An 18241-nucleotide genomic window follows, 5' to 3' on the forward strand; every position below is an offset into this window, starting at 1 on the left:
ATCTGGTCCAGGCGGTAGTGATCTGGTCCACGCAAGAGTGACCTGGTCTGGGCAGGAGTGATCTGGTCCAGGTGGGAGCGATCTGGTCTGGGCGAGAGTGATCTGGTCCAGGCTGGAGTGATCTGGTCCAGGTGGGAGTGATCTGGTCCAGGCTGGAGTGATGTGGTCCAGGCTGGAGTGATCTGGTCCAGGTGGGAGTGATCTGGTCCAGGCCGGAGTGATGTGGTCCAGGTGGCAGTGATCTGGTCCAGGTGGGAGTGACCTGGTCCAGGCCGGAGTGATGTGGTCCAGGTGGGAGTGATCTGGTCTGTGTGGGAGTGATCTGGTCCGCGTGGGAGTGATGTGGTCCAGGCTGGAGTGATCTGGTCCAGGTGGGAGTGATCTGGTCCAGGCCAGAGTGATGTGGTCCAGGCTGGAGTGATCTGGTCCAGGCTGGAGTGATCTGGTCCAGGTGGCAGTGATCTGGTCCAGGTGGGAGTGATCTGGTCCAGGCTGGAGTGATCTGGTCCAGTGGCCTGCTGGGTGAGTCTCAGCGACTGCAGGAGGCCAGGCTGCCCGGCTGCTGAGCTGCTGGGCCAGTGTCCCGCCCGGTGCCATCGGAGCCATTGCTCGGGCTGTTTCTCAGATGCACCTGAGATACTGCTGAGATGAAGAAAACACTACTTTGTTTAAAAGCCACTGTGTGCTCGTCTATTTTGATAAGGTGGATTTTCTCAATCACCTAAGATAATGTCTGCGTCACACTGGTGACAGCTCCGTGGGTGGAGAGTCCACAGCACCTGCGGGTGCAGAGCCTTCCCGGGGCCCAGGGCATCGGCGACCCATGGGGTGGGGGGGTCAGGACACTGCTGTGGCCGCGGGCCCGGAGCTGCGGCTGCTGGTCAGGAGCTCCCCGCAGGGCGTGTCCACTCCAGGACCTCAGGGCGCTTTCTTTTCCTCGAGGTCCCGTTTGAAGGACAGGACAGGGGTGCGCTTGGCATCTCGCGTTCTCCCTTTCTACTGGGGCGGGGACACGGTCTCCCTCCCTTCGTCCAGGGGGTCTCGCCGCTGGCGCCTCCCCTTCCGCGGTCTCCCTCCTGGGCTCCCTGGGCTGGGTGCCCCGGTGCCCCCCCCCCCCGCCTCCCTCCCCTTCCCCCCTCCCCCGCCCTCCCCGGCCCGCCCTCCTCCTCCTCCCCGCCCTCCTCCCCCCTCCCCGCCCTCCTCCCCGCCCCGAGGGCCGCCCCGCCCCGCCCCGCCCCGCCCCGCCCCCGGGAGCCCCCGCCCGCCCGGAACCGTCCGCGCCGCCGGACCCCGCAGCCCCGTCGCCAGCTCCGGCCGCAGGTAGGGGAGGGGCGGGGAGGGGCGGCCGCGGACGTGCTGGGGCTCCGGGGCCGCGGGGTCGGCGGGGGCGGGGGCGGGGGCGCCCCGGGTGCGGGCTCCGGAGCTGGCGCTGGCCCCGCCGCGGAGGGAGGGAGGAGGGAGGAGGGAGGAGGGAGGAGGGAGGGAGGAGGGAGCGGGGTCCCCGGCCGCCCCGACCCGGCCCCACGCGCGATGCCCGCCCGGACCTCCCCTCGCCGGCCCGGGGCGCGGACGCTCGGACCCGGACCCGCCGACCCCTCCCCTCCCCCCCCGCCCCTGCCCCTGCCCCCCGCTCCCTCCCGGCTCTCCCTGAGGCCCCGAGCGCGTGGCCGTGACCGCAGCCCCCCCCCCCCAGCACCGAGCACCGAGCACCGAGCACCGAGCAGGGACCCCGGGCCTCTGGGCGCCGCGGGGGGAGGGGGGGCTCGTCCGCACCTGCCCAGGCGCAGCCCCTTCCTCCCCGCCAGAGCGGCCGCGGCCCTCAGCACCCGCCCCCCAGGAGCCCCGGGGTCAGGGCGGTCCTGGGCAGCCCGGCCCGACCCCCCACCTGCGGGGCTTTTCCCTCTTTCTCGCATCCGCTCCCCTTCGCCCCCACACACCTGGGGTGCGGGGCGGCGCTTCCTGGGGATGTTGGGGGGACGGGCTTGGAGCGAGGAGGGATGGGATGCGGGACGGCACCCAGCTCCCCCGAAACCCCCCTTCCTTTCTGAGGCCTTCTATTTATAAATGCCGGGGAAACTGTAAACAGCCCGGGAGCTTGGGTTGGCACCGGCCAAGAAAGTTTGTGTGTGAATCAGGGAAGGAAACTTTACTCCAGAATTTTACAGCCTTTTTTTATTATGGACTAGCAGGAACCTAGGAAAGCACCTAGGAAAGCGGGCAGCTCCCAGGGTGTAGGGGAGGGGAGGGGAGAGGGGGGGAGCGGGGATGCTGTAGGGTTTGCCTCACAAGGTATTTCCTTCCTTCCCTCCTTCCTCCATTCAGTTCAACACTTCCCTGGGCCTGTGTTCTGTGCCTTGCCCGGTGAGAGCCCAAAAGCCCTGAGGAGGACAAAACTCGGCCCTCAAGATACTTCCCATCCATAGTGCTTGACATAATCGTTCAATTGTGAGAGTAATTTCAACCTGTAAAGGGGTGACTGAGTCTGTCTGGGCAACCCGGGCCTCAGAAATGAGCGAAAGGTTCCCAGGAGCTAAAGCAGCCGGAGGAAAACACATTCTGAGACACAGGGACAGTTTGTGCAAAGGTACTGGGGTTTCCTGAGCAGTCCATGGCTGGAGCGGCAATGGGTGCAGTTGTGGGAGTTGAAACTGTAAATGAAGATCGTGAACTAGGGGTTTGGACTTTATCCTGAAGGCAGTGAGGAGCTGAGGAAGGTTTTGAGAACAACAGTAAAGACTCACGAGTCTGGTGGCTGATGGAGGGGATGCATTCAGGGGATGCATTCAAAGGGCAAACAGAGGCAGGGGCCTCTCAGGAGGGTGCTGCATGGTCCAAGCCACAGTACAGGCCCGAGGCAGAGCAGCACCCCCAGGAGGGATCCGAGTTGCAGATTCCAGAAGCGCCCAGAGGCCTAGAACCTGCTATAAACTTCTAAAAGCAGAGCACAGGCCCGTAGCAACTGGGTAAGGCTGCTGAGTGCCTCTGAGGTTTGCGGTGTTGGCTTTTTTTCTTTCTTGTTATTTTTAAAGTGGAAAAAAAAAAACGTTCGAGGCTTCAGACGTGGAGAAGGGTGTAACATGAAGCCCAAGGCTGCAGGCCCTCCCCTTTCCCCGGAGGGAGCACATTAGCAGTCGGAGCGGATGCTGGGTGCTGGGTGCTGGGTGCTGCTCTGACACCCCAGGCCTGAGGCCCTTGCCCTGCTGTGGGGTGTGCGTCCTTCCTGACCAGCTGCCAGGCAGGGGCTCCTGGGGGCTCTGCCGGTGAGCTCCGGGGTGTTGGTCTCAGCGCAGGCCTTGCCCTCGGGTTGTGAGTTCGAGCCCCCCCGTCGGGCTGCACACCGGTGGGGGCAGATCACTGAGGTGACCTCCGCGTGGTCTGCCCTCCCTTGCTGAGCCCACGATCTCTGGCCTTTCCAGCAGCTACAGTCTTACCACGGCCTCTGGGTCCGCCGGGCGCGGGCTCAGCCTTAGCTCTGCTGAGTGGCTTCGGCCAGTCTGGGCTCGGGGCCTCGGGTTCCGTCCGTAAACCGGGTGCTGCTGTTGCCAGGACCATAATTCCCAAAGCCGCCCTTTAGCACACGTATAACCGGGGGACACTGACGTCCCCTTGACTCCTCGCCATGTCGCCGAGGTAGGCACCCCCCTTCCCCTCCACGGACCAGATCCAGGCACCCGAGTCTGAACCACGGGTGGCTTCCACTGGCAAGGGGACGGCCAGGGGATGGCGCGGGCCCCACAGGCCCCTGAGGCCCTGACGCCCCACGACTGTGGGTTTTCCGTGTGTTCTGTGCGGGGGGCGCCGGCCCTGCAGCGGGAGGCCTCCTGCGAGCCCCAACTTCCCTGCTCCAGGGGATCGGGGCCACGGGGGCACTGGATGCCCTGCACTGGGTCGCTCAGTGACGTGGGGTCCCAGCCAGGGCCTCTGTCCCCACCACCGGGGGAGGGGAGGGCAGGGGGAGAGCCTGGCTAGGCCCTCCCTGTCGGCTGAGTGGGCGTGTGTCCTATTTCAGCCTGATGTGGTTTGTGTGCTTAGGGATGCTTAGGGATGCAGGCCTGGGTCCCACCCCAACCCGGGCCTCCCCCCTTCCTGCCCTCCCCGCCCCCTGCCCTGCCCCACGGCCACAGCAGCAGTTTGAGGAGCGGTGGGCGTGGTGGGCAAGGCTCGGGGCTCGGTTTGGCCACAGACACGGTACTGGGTGACGCGGGTGTCCTGCTCTGGGCCGCGGCGTCACCGTGCACGGAGGCCTGGGCAGGAGCGCTGGGCTTTCCACCTCCGCCGGCCTTGGAGCCCGAGGGCTGGGCGCCCGGACACGGCGTGACCTCAGGCTGAGCCCACGGCCATCCTTACGGGTGACTTGCACGGCAGCAGCCGCTGCGCCCACTCAGCTCTCTGCGGCCCGAATTGTTTGCCCCCTGCTGCAGAGGAAGCCGGGGCCTTCTGCTCCTTGATGTGCCTTCTTCCGTGTTCTAGAAGCAGCGAGAATCACGGCAGGGAGCATGCCTGCCCGTGCGCTCCCCGGCCCGCGGCCGTGCCACGCAGGAGCTGTGGGCTCCATATACCGATGGGAATGGAGGCTCGGCCTAGACAGATGGGCTCGTTCGCCTTTTTGGAGCCTCGAAAGAGGCCCGAGGATGTCCTGAGGGGCCCCAGTTTGTGGATGAGGCAGGTGACGCCTGGAGCCGTGAGCTCCCAGGGCCCAAGTGACGCTTCTGTTCCTTCCTAGGCCCCCTGTGGCCCTGCCTGCCTGTTGCACCCCCTGGGCCCCTGCGCTCAGTGCTCAGGCTGCGGGCTCACAGCATCCCTGAAACCCGCTCTCCCCGGGGCTCCCGAACAGGGGCCAGCCCTAGCGTCTCAGGGAACCCGGATGAAGGGGTCACACGGGTGGAGGTGGCGGTGGTGTCACTTATCTTGCAAAACTGATTGAACAATAGCGTGGTTACCTCCGGCCTCCACAAGGATCTCACCTGGGTCTGGCTCATTTGTCAAGCAAAAGCCGGACTGTGTCTGTGGGCCTGCAGGGTGGGGCCGGGCCGCCTTCTCCTTTCCCAGGCGGAGGCCGGGCCCTCGGGCCTCGGGAACTACCGGGTTGACTTTTGGGGAGTGGCGAAGTGGTACGGGTGGCACGCCCCTGGGAAGGTGCTTCTCCTCCCTTCCTCCCAGGTTTTTTTTTTTTTTTTTCCTCTTTCCTTTTCTAATTATAACAAATCCTTATGATAAAGGACATCTAGAAAATAAAAAAAATAAAAACTGTCCATAATTATGCCAGTGTGAGATAATCGCTGCTAACATTTGGGAGCATTTCCTTCCTGATATTTCCAGCACATTTTTTTTTTTACCCCTATGTAATTGTGATCATACCACATTTATAATTTTTCTATTCTGACTTTTTTTTTGACGTTATTTTTTTTTAAGATTTTATTTATTTATTCACGAGAGACACGCAGAGAGAGAGAGAGAGAGAGAGAGAGAGATAGAGAGAGGCAGAGACACAGGCAGAGGGAGAAGCAGGCTCCATGCAGGGAGCCCGATGCAGGACTCGATCCCGGGACTCCAGGATCACGCCCTGGGCTGAAGGTGGCACTAAACCGCTGAGCCACTGGGGCTGCCTTTTTTTTGACGTTATGACATAACATAAATATTTTCTCATGTTATTAAAGACTGTAAATTTAATTTTTACAAGAGTTTGAGAAGGAACCTCTAATTAGATAATGTCTATTTCTATTTAAAATCTTGCATTTCAATAGTCTGGGGGATTAAAGAAATGAAATAATGCATTTTATTTGTAAAAAACAAGTCTTTTTTTTTTTTTTTTTATGAACACGCTATATGCCAACCTGCTTTCCCATCCCTCTGTCATAGCCAAGTGGGGATAGGCCTTGGTTCGCCACTCCTCCCTCATTAGGCGTTTAGGCTGCGTATAAACATCCTGCAATGAACAGCCTGGTGTATAAATTAGGCTTCTCTCGTTATTTCCTAAAAGAGGGCCGAAGAAATGGAGTTACTGGCTCAACGCTTCGGGTCTCACGGCTCTGGCTGCACTTTGCCAGCTTGCCGCTCCGAAGGCCCTCGCAGCCTTGCGGGTGGAACGGAGGGAGCTGGTTGTCAAAGTTCTCGCTGCCTCATTGGGAGGCTCAGGGACCGTCTCCCCGGGACCTCGTACTTCATTCATTTGTTCAGCAAATACAAGTGCGGAGTTGGGCATCAGGAGGGGTAATGTCTGTGGGCCCCGCTGAAGAAGCCGGGGGAAGCCTGTTGTCATGTCTGGTCCCTGCTCAGGACTTGCCATGAGACCTTGAGCTTAAGCCAGGGCGCTGCTCTGCCCAGGTGCCGTGGCCGTGACCATCCCCCGAGGGCTCCTCTCCCCACCGGCCTTTTTCCAGATTCCAGCTTTTACGCCCAGACCCTGGAATCGCCCGGCCCCACCCCTCACTTCACGACCTGGGATATGCAGGCCTGGCGTGTCCACAAGCACAGGCGAGTCCTCTGGTTGCTACTCCAGCTCTTGGGAGATGTCAGAAGTTCTCATTTAAACCCAAAACGAGTGCAGTTAGTAAAACCAAGGCCTGGGAAGATGAAGCAACTCGCCCAGGGTCAGACTCCAGCTTTCCTTGGCGGCGTTGTCTCAGGAAAGCCGTTTCCTTCTCTGACTGGTTTCCCCCAACTATGAAATGGGAAACGGCACCTTCCCTGGTTCCCCTATTTCTACTTTTCCACCAGTTGAAGGTTGGATTTCAGGGTCCAGTGGCGGGTCTTGGTCAAACGGGGTGCTTTTTGAGGCCCCGTAATTCTGCGACGTCAAGAAAGATGTCTTTAAACCCTCTCGCTCAGCGATACCGCAGTTGGACAGGAGCGATGTTCCAGCAGATCTCAAACTTCTCGTGAACATGAATCACCTGGGGATTTTGTAAAAATGCAGATTCTGGGGTCAGTAGGTCTGGGGTGGGGCCTGAGGCTCTGCATTTCTAGTGAGAGTCCCAGGTGACGCAGAAGTTGCCGGCCCAGGGACCACACTCTGCAGAGCACGATTCTAAGTCCCTTGCGAAGGGTCCAGACTGGGGCCTCCTGTCTTAAGGTCTTACCCTAGAGGCTCTCTCCACCCGTCGTATTTGCCTCCCCCTGTTCCCTACGCAGAGTCAGAATGTTTAGTCCGCAGCTGCGAGTTTCTAGAATCTGAACAGCCCTTGAAATATTTTGCTGCCTAATTGCAGAGCGAGGTCGGGCCCTTCTTTAGAGAGCGACTCGGCAGGAAGGCGTCTGAAGCCGGAGAAGCAGCTAAAGGACCTCACATTCACCTCAAACGTTCCCACCACAAGTTTTTATACTTAAGATTGTGGACATTCTTCTCTCCTCTCCGTAGGAGACCTCAGGAGGCCTCAGCAGGTTTTTTATGCCTCTGAGCCAAGAATGGTCTTTACATTGTTAAAAGGCCGTAAAAACAAAACAAAACAAAACAAAAAAACCCAACACCAACCAAGCAAAAACCCAAATCTAAAAGCAAAGAAGGAGGAATATGCACGAGACGAGGTACAGGGCCTGCAAAGCCTGATGTATCTACCAGCTCACCCTTTACAGTAAAATTCTGCAGACCCCTGATCCAGAGGAACCACAGCTTTGAGTTTTTCTCTCTGCAAGAGACCTAGGCTCGCTGCGTGAGGCCCAGCGGGGCCAGGATGGGGGGAGGCAGCCTGACTCGGGGGGACCGTGCCGACACCTCGGTTGTGTGCTGCTGAGCACATTGCTTCTCCCCTCTGCGCTTGGTCCTTGCTTCACAGAGTGGGAACAGTGATGTCTGCCCGGCAGTGCTATGAGGAGGAGGCATGAGGAGTTTACTGCTGGTGGGTGCCCAGGAAGCCACCACTGCCTCTGGGGCAGCCACATGAGCCCTCCCGGGATTGCTGGACAGGTTTCATGTCCCCCCGCCCCCAATCGGAAAGTCCTCCCAACGTGCTGGCAACAGTCTTCCTGGAGGAAAGCGCCTGTGGCTTCAGCCCCGCCCCGGGCACCTACACGGGTTCCTGGGGACTTGCGCAAGGTCAGCAGCAGCACAGAGGCCAGCCCGGTCGTCCGAGGGAGGGAGGCTCTAACAGGATGTAATTCGTTCCACAGGCGCCAGCGGCCCAGCCCCGGCTGGTGAGTGCGGGAAGGAACCCTGTCTTCGGGGCTCCCTCCAGAGCATGCGGGCCGTGGGCCGGGGTCAGTGGTCTGCGGACTCTGTTTTTAAGTTGCTGCAGCCAGAAGGCCCAGGATGGAGGACACAGCAGCTTGGAATCGGGGGCAGTTAATTCTAAACCCAGCCCAGTTTGCAGCTGGGGCTCCTGGTGCGCAGCCTGGAAGCGTGTAATGCTGTTCTTTGCCCGTGGGCGGCAGCAGCTGCGCCCGCAGGCGTCCCTGGGAGCCTGTGCTGTGAGTCCGTGTGCACACCTGTGCACGCATGTGACTCCCTGGCTTCTCCCTCCGGTGACTCTTGAGCGGCGGGGTCCCAGCCCTGGCGAGGTGCCGGGATCCCTGGGAGCAGATGTTAATCCAATGGGGGAGGCTCACCGGGAGGCCGACGCAATGCGGGGTGATGGGGAAGGCCCTTGGGAGCCCCGAGGAGCTCACCCTCACGGGAGGGGAGCTTGGAGCAAACTTCCTGGAGGAAACGGGGCTTGGTCATGAGGAGGAGAAATGAAGACTGGGGAAGGGAGAGAGTTCTAGAACAGAGGGGACTGGGCCAAGATTTCCTGCGTGCTGAGGGGGCAGCTCCGGGGGCTGGAGCTTGGAGGTGTATGGGTGGGCGACGGGACCTGGGGGGGCTGAAGCGCCAGGGACCCGCACCCAAGACCACGGAGGACACGAAGTCCGCTGAGGGTCTTGGACCTTAACCACGGGGCTCTCCGAGAACGTGGTGGAGCGTGAGCAGGGGAGGGATGTGTCTGGGCTTGCACCGGGGAAGGGGGCGGACAGGACCACTTAGCAGGTGGGGGCTCCGGGGTCACCCACGTGGCAGGCGGTGGTACCTGGACCCGGATGTGGGCTCCAGAGGGTGCGTCTGAGCAGGACCGTGAGGGCGGGACAGGGCCCAGGGTGTTGGGGGCTGAGCGACGGCGGGCAGGGGCCGAGCAGGGAGCAGGTGCTGGGATGGCGAGCACTGGGGAAGGAGCACACTGCGCCCGGGAGAGGCAGCGAGGAAGAGGAGGCTGGCCTGTCCCCGCACAGTGAGCAGTGGAGGGTCACGACCAGCCCAGCTCTGCGCTGCTGTCCCGGGGAGCGGGACGTGCCAGGCGGGCGTCTGTGGGGAAGGCCCAGGTGGCGCGGACAGCAGTGCCTGTGGGCGAGCTGCACATCCCCCGGGGCCCCTGCTCCACCCCGGGCCGCTCCCCGACTCACGGTGGCAACGTGGGGCTGCTGGCCCTCGGCGGGGCGGGGCCCATCTGTGTGTGGACCCGGGGGACCGGGGGGACCGGGGGGTACCGGGGGGACTGGGCCGCCAGGGCTGCGCGGGCTGCTGGACCCTCCGGGGCTGGGAGAAGCTGCTTGGGGCGGGAGCCCCCAGGGTGGGTGACGGGGCCCTGGGCTGGCGGCCGGGCCAGCTGTCCCTGGAGGCGGGGGAGCTCACCGCCCGTGGAGAGGGGCCCCTGGGATAACCCGGTCCTCCCGGGGGCTCGGCTGGGGCACGAGTGGGGACACCGCGCGCCACCAGCCCGCGTCCCCGGGCTGCCCAAGCACAGCGTGAGAAGAGCGTGCTTTCTGGGAAAAGGCTCGGGACCCAGTTCATAACCAGAGCGAACATGCACCCTGGCTGGCGCCCTGGGCGTGGCTCGTGTCGCCCTCTCGACGCCCTGCATCTGGCTCTCAGAGGACGCGCCCGAGACAGAGGGGAGCGACCCGACCACCTTCTGCAGGTGGTTAAGCGACGGGGTCTTTTGGTCCCATCCCAGAGTCCTGATCGCAGCTCCGACGTTGACCGTGAGCTGGATTCAGACTCGCACTGCGGTTGCCTTACACGCGGTGGGATTCTGGGCGGGATGAGTAGAGGCATGAGGTCTGGAATGATGGAGGTGAGAGCTCTGCTTGCCCTGCCCGGGACGGAGCTCGCCTCAGTGCCGGACGTCGGGTCTGGTGCCGTCTGTAGGGGAGGGTTCATCCGGAGCTGATGAGGGGGCGAGGGGGGAGCTGACGCCCGGTCTGGGCTGGAGGACAGCGGGGATACGGCTTGTGGAAGACCTGGGGGGCCCAAGGCACCGTCTTCCTGCCTAAGGAGCTGCGGGCAAGCAGGGCGACAGGCCTGTGCTGGGGGACGTGCGCGGGTGGAGGCGGGACCCGAGGGGCGAGCCTAGCCCACCAGCAGGGAGCGAGCGCCCATTGCCTGAGGTGGCAAGTTGAGGCCCTGGGACCACGGTGGGGGGGTGCAGGCGTGAGTGCGAGCACCAAGGGGGATTTTTAAGGATATATATATATATATTTATTTGACAGCGAGAGAGCGAGCAGGGGCAGAAGGGGTGGGGGCAGCAGGCTGCCCGCTGGGACCCCAGGACCCGGGACCTCAAGCCTGACGCCCCACCTGGGGATTGGGGCAGATGACCTTGAGCGCCTAACCCTGAGATTCTTGGCCGTTGTTACAGGTGGTGCTGCTGACCCAGCGCGAGCCCGCCCGTCCCAGCGCCTCTCCGAGCAGCCCTGCCCCCCGCAGCCCTGCAGGTAGGTGCAGCGGACGCCCCAGTCCTGAACCAGTCCGGGCGCCCGGGGTCACCGGGCACGGGGAGGCGGATTCGGAGGAGGTCCCCGCAGTTCCCCCAGCTGCGAAGCTCGGTGTCCCTGCCTGTGGCCTCCCTGCTCGGCGCCCTCCCTGGCCAGGGGGTCGGGCAGGGGATCCTGGGTGCCCCCCCCCGCCCACCTGCTGTGGCTGCTGAACCTCTTTCCCTCTCGATGCCTCTGTTGGCTCTTCTGCGAGAGGTGGATCCCGGAGGTGCAAGGACGTCTCCGGGCTTGTTGACCAGGGGAGGAGTCCCCGCCCTGCGAGCCTGAGAGTCACGGGGCAGCTGGATGAGTCACGCTCGCCTGACGATCAGTCACGGGCGACCCGCATGGGGGCTCCGTGCAGGGGTGCAGGGCGTGGGTGCTGCCGTCTGGGCTGGAAGCGCGAGACCCGCTTCATGGCCCAGGGTGGGTGTCAGGGGTGCCTATGCAGTGGGCGTCAGGGTCTCCCCCCTTCCTCTAACGGGGTCATCGTGAGGACTGGATGAGCCTGTAGATGCTCAGGAGTGTGGAGCGGAGAGGCGGGAGGGGCCGCTTCCAGGGGGAGAACCAGCGTCCCGGGCCGGGGCCAGGTGCATGTCTAACAGCAAATGTGAGTGGCTGGGACCCCCCCCCCCCCGCCCCGCAGCTGGTGACCTCACCCTGGAGGGGCTGACAGGGGAAGGGGCCGGGGACTGCGGTGTGGCCTTGCAGGCCGCGGCCCAGCCGGCTTTCGGGGTGGCTCTCGCGGAGCCCGTCCTCCTCCCCAGGGCTCAGCTGCAGGCCCTTCTGACGCCCCGTGTGCGAACCCCGGGACCCCTAGCAGGCCGGCCAGGTGCAGGTGGGCACCCACTGCTTGCCAAAGGGCCAAGCAGGGGCCCAGGGCTGCTCTTGGCTCTGATGCTCCTGCTCTCGGGTCTGAGCCCCGACGGCCCCCAGAGCTGACTTGCCTCAAAGCGACCCGTCACCAAAGACCGTGTTGGCAACAGTGACCGGGCCCTGCCTTCCGTCCTCCCCACCTCTGCAGACCCCGCAGGGCCGTTGGCTCAGCTCTGCCCCCGCCCTGGGCCCCTGGAGGGTGCCCGCCTCATGCCCACCCCTGCCGGGCTCGGCTTCCGCCAGGCCCCCCGGGAGCAGCGGCGTCCTCTCCTTCCCAAGGCCTCTGTCCCTGTGGCCCCTGGGGGGCCGGCCGCTCCGTGCATTGCCCCCTCCTCTGATCGCAGGGCCCGGGTCACAGGGTTCTCACCACCGTCCGGCCTTGAGCCCCGCACGTAGCTGCGCTTGTTCCTTTGCTCATTTGGTGAGTCGCGGGTGCGTGGGGAGGCTGGTGCCGCAGTGGGCCGAGTGCAGGACTCCCCGCCCCTCGTGCTGGGTCTCCAGAAGCCAGACCCCGCCTTCCCCAGCTGAGACCCCGGGGCCAGGGTTAGGGGAGCACAGGGGGCTCGTGGTGGCACCTCGTCCAGACGCAGGCCTCGGGCCTCCCTGGGAAAGCCGGGACCTGCCAAGCTGGGGAGGACGCCCCCGGGTGGAGGGAGCAGCGTGGATGAGGCTGCAGATGGGGAAGGTCCCAGAGCCCGAGCCCTGGAGCAGGGGAGCCCCTGGGAGGAGCCTGTCCTGTCCCCAGATCTGGAGGCTGTGATCCCGGCTCTGCCACAGTGTGGAGTCCTTGAGGCTCCAGGCGGGACGTGGCCGAGGCCCAGGAGCCAGGAGGGCATCCCTGCTCGCGTCCTGGTGGGGCTGGCGGAGGGTGCTGGGGTTCAGGCAGGGGCGTCGTGGGCGAGGCCGCGGGAGCCACTGCTTAGGGCGGTGAGCGGGGGCTGAGGAGCGAGCTGGGCGGTGGCAGGCCCGAGGGCTGGGCATCGGCCCTGGGTGCCAGGGGGGACCTGGACGGGTTTGGAGTCGAGGAGTGATTTGCACAAAGGGGTTTGAGAGCAGGTGGGAGGCGGAGGGGACGGCACGTGGCCGGTGGACACCGTAGACTGCTACCCACCTGCGCAGAGGAGGACACTCTCCCGTCCGCCCTCGGCCCGGCTGGGTCCCCGGCTGGATGGTGTCCCCCTGGGCGGCCCCCCTGAGCCGCGAGCACCATTTCCCTGCAGCAGCACGTGTGGGGCCTCCTGGGCTCCGGGGGCCACAGGGTCTGAGCCCGAAGCGTCCCTCTGGCCCAGCTGGGAACTTGCTGGTCACGCCCCTTAACGCCTCAGCCTCAGTTTACCCATCTGTGAAAATGGGGGTGAAGAAGGGTTGTGGAGGGTTAACCGCGGGGAGGGAGCGGCCTGAGCCGGTGCTGGCGTGGGCTGATGGCTCTGCTGTGCTTATTCCCGTCGGTGGGCAGTGGCCTGTCCGTGCCGCGACCTCCCGTGGGGGGTCCTCTGCGGCCGCACGTGTGTAATCCTCCCATCAGCCCCATGGCGAGGACTCCAGGGCCCAGAGAGAGACAGCGGCTGCCTCAGGCCGCCCAGCCCGTCGGCGGCAGGACTGGACCTGTTCAGGGCCCCTCTTGCACTTCTGCTTTGTAATCCTGAGAATTAAAAGCTGCAGGTTGAGCAGGGAGGTAACAGGGAAGGGCGTCCTGGGGAGAGGGGCTCCCCACACGCTGCTGGAGCATCCGGCCGGAAGGCCTAGGACATTGAGGCGGGTGGGCCCAGGCCTAGGTGGCCGCTGGTCCCAGAGGGCAGGTGGCAGGAAGGGGACAGAGGCGCCCAGCAGGGGCCACGGGCCAGGGCCCCCTCCCATGCAGCGCCCCACGGGTCAGCGCAGGAGCCACAGTCTCCTGAGGGAGTTTGGGGCCTCACGGTGCTGCGTCGGGGGCGCGAGTGCCTGTGCGACGGCTGCCCTGCCCCCGGGCGCCTGACCCGGGGTGCCTGGCGAGGGTCTCTGGGAGACGCGCTCCAGGGCAGCCGCCGGCCCATCCCGTTGCCCCTGCGGGTCAGGGTCGGGGACAGGGACGGGGATTCCTGGTCCCTCCACACGCAGGTCACGGCTCGGAGCCTGGGCCTTGCTCTTCCCTCCCGGCTCCTCTCAGGCATCCCTCCCGCCCCCTGTGGCTGCTCCAGCCTCGGTGGCCCCGCCCATGGAATGGGCACACGCTGGCCACCGCGCTTGGGGCAGCGCGGCCGACGGGACGAGGCCTGGAGACCCCCACCGTGCGCCGTGGCCCATCCTCAGCCTCTCTGCGGCCTGGGGGGCGTCCTCTGGGGGAAACTGAGGCGCAGAGCAGCCGCGTGCCCTCCCCAGGGCCCCACCCCGGCCAGCGGCCTCCACCTGCAGCCTGCTCCTGTCCCCTCCCTGTCTTACCTCCTGGGCCTATCCTGTTCCCCGCATCAGGGGACGCTTTGTTTGCGATTGTTTTTCCTAAGAAGTTTCCTCTGTGGTGTCACAGGATGACTCAGCCTGAGTCACGGGCGGCGAGGCCCAGGAGGAGGCGGGCGGCGGGGGAGCGGACGGGAGGGGGCCCGCCTGGGCCTGGCTTGTCCTGCTGCTTGACGGCTAGGCCTGCTGGGGGACGGCCCCTCACGCAGCCCCGCGCTCCCGGCCCCCACCTGCCTGCCGTCCCCTCCCGAGGAGGGAAGGGCTTGCGCAGGTCCTTGCCCTCGGAGCCCGGGGTTTCCCCTCCACGGGCCAGGGGAGAGCGTGTCCTGGCAGCTTCCTGCTTCCCACCGCGTGGCGCCCACCGTGAGCAGCCCTGGGGACCCCGGCCGCGCTGCGCAGGACGAGGGACAGACGGGAGCGCCTGGCACGAGCGCGGTCCACACACGTCGTGGTAACTCTGCCTGCACCAGGCGAAGTGTTGAACCCCTCATCCGCTCTGAGGCCATTTAGCCCCCCTTAGCTGAGCCGCCACGGCATTGCTGTCCGGGGCCAAAGCTCCCGAGGTGCCCAGAACGCAGGTGACTCCTCTCGGGCTGCGTGGGGAACAGCTGGGAACCTGCCTTAATCACAGATCGGAACACGTCACGGAGGGAGGGGCCCTGGTCCCGGACCTCGTAGCACGAAGTTTGGGGCCCACACTTTGAGGGGACGGGACTTGGTATCTCAAAAGATGGCAAGTGCGACAGAAGGTATCTAACTGCAGATGTGACATGTACGTGGAACATGATGTAAGGATCTTGGGACGTGGGCCCCAGGACGGGAGTCCCAGGTCAGGAACTCCAGGACAGGAGCCCCAGGACACAGGCCCCAGAACCAGAGTCCCAGGATGGGAGCCCCAGGACGCAAGCCCCAGGACATGAGCCCCAGGATGCAAGCCCCAGGATGTGAGCCCTAGGACATGAACCCCAGGGGACAGGAGCCCCAGGACTGGAGCCCCAGGACGGGAGCCCCAGGATGCAAGCCCCAGGATGCGAGCCCCAGGATGGGAGCCTAGGATGCAGGCCCCAGGACACAAGCTCCAGGACCTGAGCCCCAGGACACGAGCCCCAGGACGCAGGCCACATGCAGGGCAGGGTATGAGGAGCCCGGGCCCGTGTTGGGCGCAGACAGCAGAGTGTACATGATGCCGGGACGTGGCTCCAGGTTATAGGGCTGGAGACCCAGCAGCGGGACAGGCCCCTGAGCATGAGAGACCGCTTCCGTGTCGGTGCCTGGTGCCTGGGGCCTCAACACAGCTCCACTCACAAAGGCCCACAAAGGCCCGGCTGCAGCCAGCGAGTGGGCGTGTCCCGGCCAAGGGGGCGGGGGTGGGGGGGTGGGGACGGGGGTCAGGGCCTGGGCCAGGCCTCAGAGGCCAACCAGCCTGGGCTGGGCCAGAGCCGGATGATTCTCCTCTGAGCCGCCCTCAGTCCTGCTCCCCGACCCCCTCCCACGCGCTCCTCCCGTGCGCTCCTCCCCCTGGCCCTCTGCACCCCCCAACCCTGCTGCTGCTGCTGCTGCCAGCACATCTGATCTGCATTCCAGGCTGGGGGACAGAGCTGGCACCGCCGCCGCGGGGGCCCAGAAGCAGAGAGACGCCAGCTGCAGTGGCTCGGGGCCAGCATGTCCTGAGCCCTGGGGCTCCTGGGGCTCCCCGCCTGCTCCCCCCTGGTCTGCACGCAAGTCCCAACAGCCTGCTGGGGAGACTGAGGCTGGGGAAGGTGTGGCCGGGGTCTCGCAGACGCAGAGGCGGAGCCGAGGCTGGAGCCCGCTCTTCTGGAGGGGGGAAACTGAGGCGCAGAGGCGAGGCCAGGTGGTCCAGGGGCGTTGCATGGGCTTGTTGGGGTGGCCCAGGACGAGCTGAAGGAGCGTTGGGGGGCCCTACAGGCCGGGCTTAGCCTGCCCTGGGGTTGTGGGAGGGTCTGGGGTGAGTGATGATGCACCGTCTGTGGGGAACTCGACTGCGCAGGGTGGGCGACCGCAGGGGCAGGGCTGCAGGGGAGGATGGGCTGCAGGGGAGTGAGTGGAGCAGGGGTGAGTGGGCTGAGCGCCTGGGCCTGGCCTCTGTAAGCTGTCCTGGGCGGGGGGGCCCCTCCGAAGCCCCCAGAGGCCCAGGCCCTGCAGGAGGACGCCAGCCACCTGGGGGGTGGGGTGCTGGGCAGGGCCGCGGGGAGCACGCGGGGGCGGAGAAGGCGGACGGCCCGGGGTCCAGCTGTGGGCCAGACACTGGGGCTTGTGTCCGGGATCTTGGTTCATTCTTCCAGCTGGTTGTGATTATTTTCTGAGCCGGGAAAGGAACAAAAACATTCCACTGTTATACCTCTGCTTATGTTTAAGAGGGGATGGGACTTAAGAGAAAATAAACTATTAAAATTGAAAGGATTAGTAACAATAACAAATATTATTTAATCTTTGATTTCGTTTTTAAAAGATGTTGTTTACTTATTCATGAGCGACACAGAGACAGAGGCAGAGACACAGGCAGAGGGAGAAGCAGGCTCCCTGCAGGAGCCCGATGCAGGACTCGATCCCGGGACCGCGGGGTCATGCCCTGAGCCCAAGGCAGGCGCCAACCGCTGAGCCCCGGGTGTCCCTACTGATCCCAGGTTTGGCCAAGCCTGTGAGATCCCCTGGCCCCTCTCTGCCCCAGGACACGGGCTCAGAGAGGACGGGTCGCCTTCCCCAGGTCTCCAGGTGCTAAGTGACAGATGGAGACCCCGAGCGCCTGTCGTCTGCAGTGGGAGCAGAGCAGAGGCAGGCAGGGTGTCCGGAGACTCGCAGACGGGCTGCAGGCCAAGCAGGCTGTTTGGGTGCTGGCAGGGAGCCCCCTCCTGAGACCCCTCTCCATCCCTGGCACCAGCAACCATCCTGGGTCTCTGGGCCTTGGCTGGAGCCCCCAGCCCCCTCTGCTCCGCATGCAGGGGCGTCGAGGTCGAGGTTGAGGTCGAGGGGAGATACGGGTGCCGTGAGCTGTGCGTGCAGAGCTGGGATACACGCTGGGAGTCTGTGTTTGGTTGCAGTGGGCATCGAGCGCCTGCTGCGTGCCCGCCTGGTGCATGCCCCCCAGACGCCCGGCCGGGTGGCCGTCATCGTCCCACCTCGTAGAGGAGGAAACGGAAGCATTGCAGAAGGGCCGCTTGCCCACGTCCCCTTGCAGGAGGGGTTTGGGCTCTGCTCACACTCACCCTGGACATTGCCTCGTGTTCCCCGTGAGGGACGGTCGTGCGTCCTTCACCCAGTTGTCATCCTTGGCCTCCTGAGTCGTGGGGCTTGGCCCTGCTCCTGGGCCCCGCCGTCCCTGCTCTGCCCCACACCTGCCCCCGTCGTGTTTCTGGAGGGTTCTGGCTGCAGGATGCAGACCAGACCCAGGTGGACGGGCTCGTGCTTCCTGCTGGAGCCCGGCTCAGGGGTCCTGGCCTTACTGGGCCGTGCGAGCCTCAGGCACAGAGAAGGGCCTCACTGAAGCAGGGGGGACCTGTCACTACCCCTGGGGTCCTGTTGTCCTCGTTCCCAGCACGACTGCTGGTCTGCGGAGCAACTAACGTGCCTGGTGGGTCCTGGTGGAGGTTGAACTCGACCCCCAGGCAGGCAGGAGGGGCCTTGGCCAAATGCACAGACGTTATTCGCCTTTGCTGTTTGTCTCAGGATCCAAGCGCCCCAGGGTCCTTGGAGCTGGGGTGGCTCACTGGTCCCCTGAGTCCCGTCTGGCTCCCCGCAGGGCAGCTCATTACCTCTCCAGACACCGGCAAGGAAAGTGGCATTTTTGGACGTTTATTTTATGTCAGGCCTGGTCCTGGGACCCTCCGCATTTATGGTCTCCTTTGGTCCCCCCCACCAGCCTTCAGGAAGGTATTCTTACCCCAGTTTCATCCGCAAGGAGCTTCAGTCTCAGATACTTAACCAACCCCCAGCAACTATGACTGAAGTGAGGCTCCAAGGCGCACAGCTGGGAAGTGCTAGGTCCGGGGTATGAAGCCGGGTCCGGCAGGAGCGCGGGCCACAGCCATGCCCGGTGCTTTTCCCCTTCTTGGAAAGCCTTTCCCTTGCAGAAGGGAGAGCTGCCCCCCGCGGCTCCTGCTCCTGTGGCTCTGGCTCGGGCATCGCGGGTCCTGCCTCCGCAGGTGCTTGCAGGTGGGGACTGGGTCCCGGTGTCTGCTGGTCCCGGCGTCTGCTG

The 18241-nt window shown here is 64.4% G+C and overlaps 1 protein-coding gene and 1 long non-coding RNA gene across 3 annotated transcripts in view; one reads left to right on the forward strand and one right to left on the reverse strand.

Moving 5' to 3' along the window:
* The first annotated feature begins 1249 nt into the window (after positions 1-1249).
* GSN (gelsolin) overlaps positions 1250-18241 on the forward strand; it is a 41387-nt gene continuing 24395 nt past the window's right edge. Inside the window, exons 1-2 of one of the 2 annotated variants that reach the window (XM_072842597.1) lie at positions 1250-1320; positions 10605-10680. The gene's annotated coding sequence lies outside the window, so the exon portion shown is untranslated. Of the gene's footprint in view, positions 1321-7999; positions 8131-10604; positions 10681-18241 lie in introns of those variants that run through there. The other variant, XM_072842598.1, reaches the window with a different exon arrangement.
* Positions 5754-14211, reverse strand: LOC140641980 (uncharacterized). Its single transcript, XR_012038603.1, has 2 exons — positions 14014-14211; positions 5754-12935 (listed from the first exon to the last, which is right to left on the reverse strand). It is a non-coding gene; the product is annotated as an uncharacterized lncRNA (long non-coding RNA).

Source organism: Canis lupus, chromosome 10 (genome assembly GCF_048164855.1).
Source record: "Canis lupus baileyi chromosome 10, mCanLup2.hap1, whole genome shotgun sequence".
Classification (NCBI taxonomy): Eukaryota; Metazoa; Chordata; class Mammalia; order Carnivora; family Canidae; genus Canis; species Canis lupus.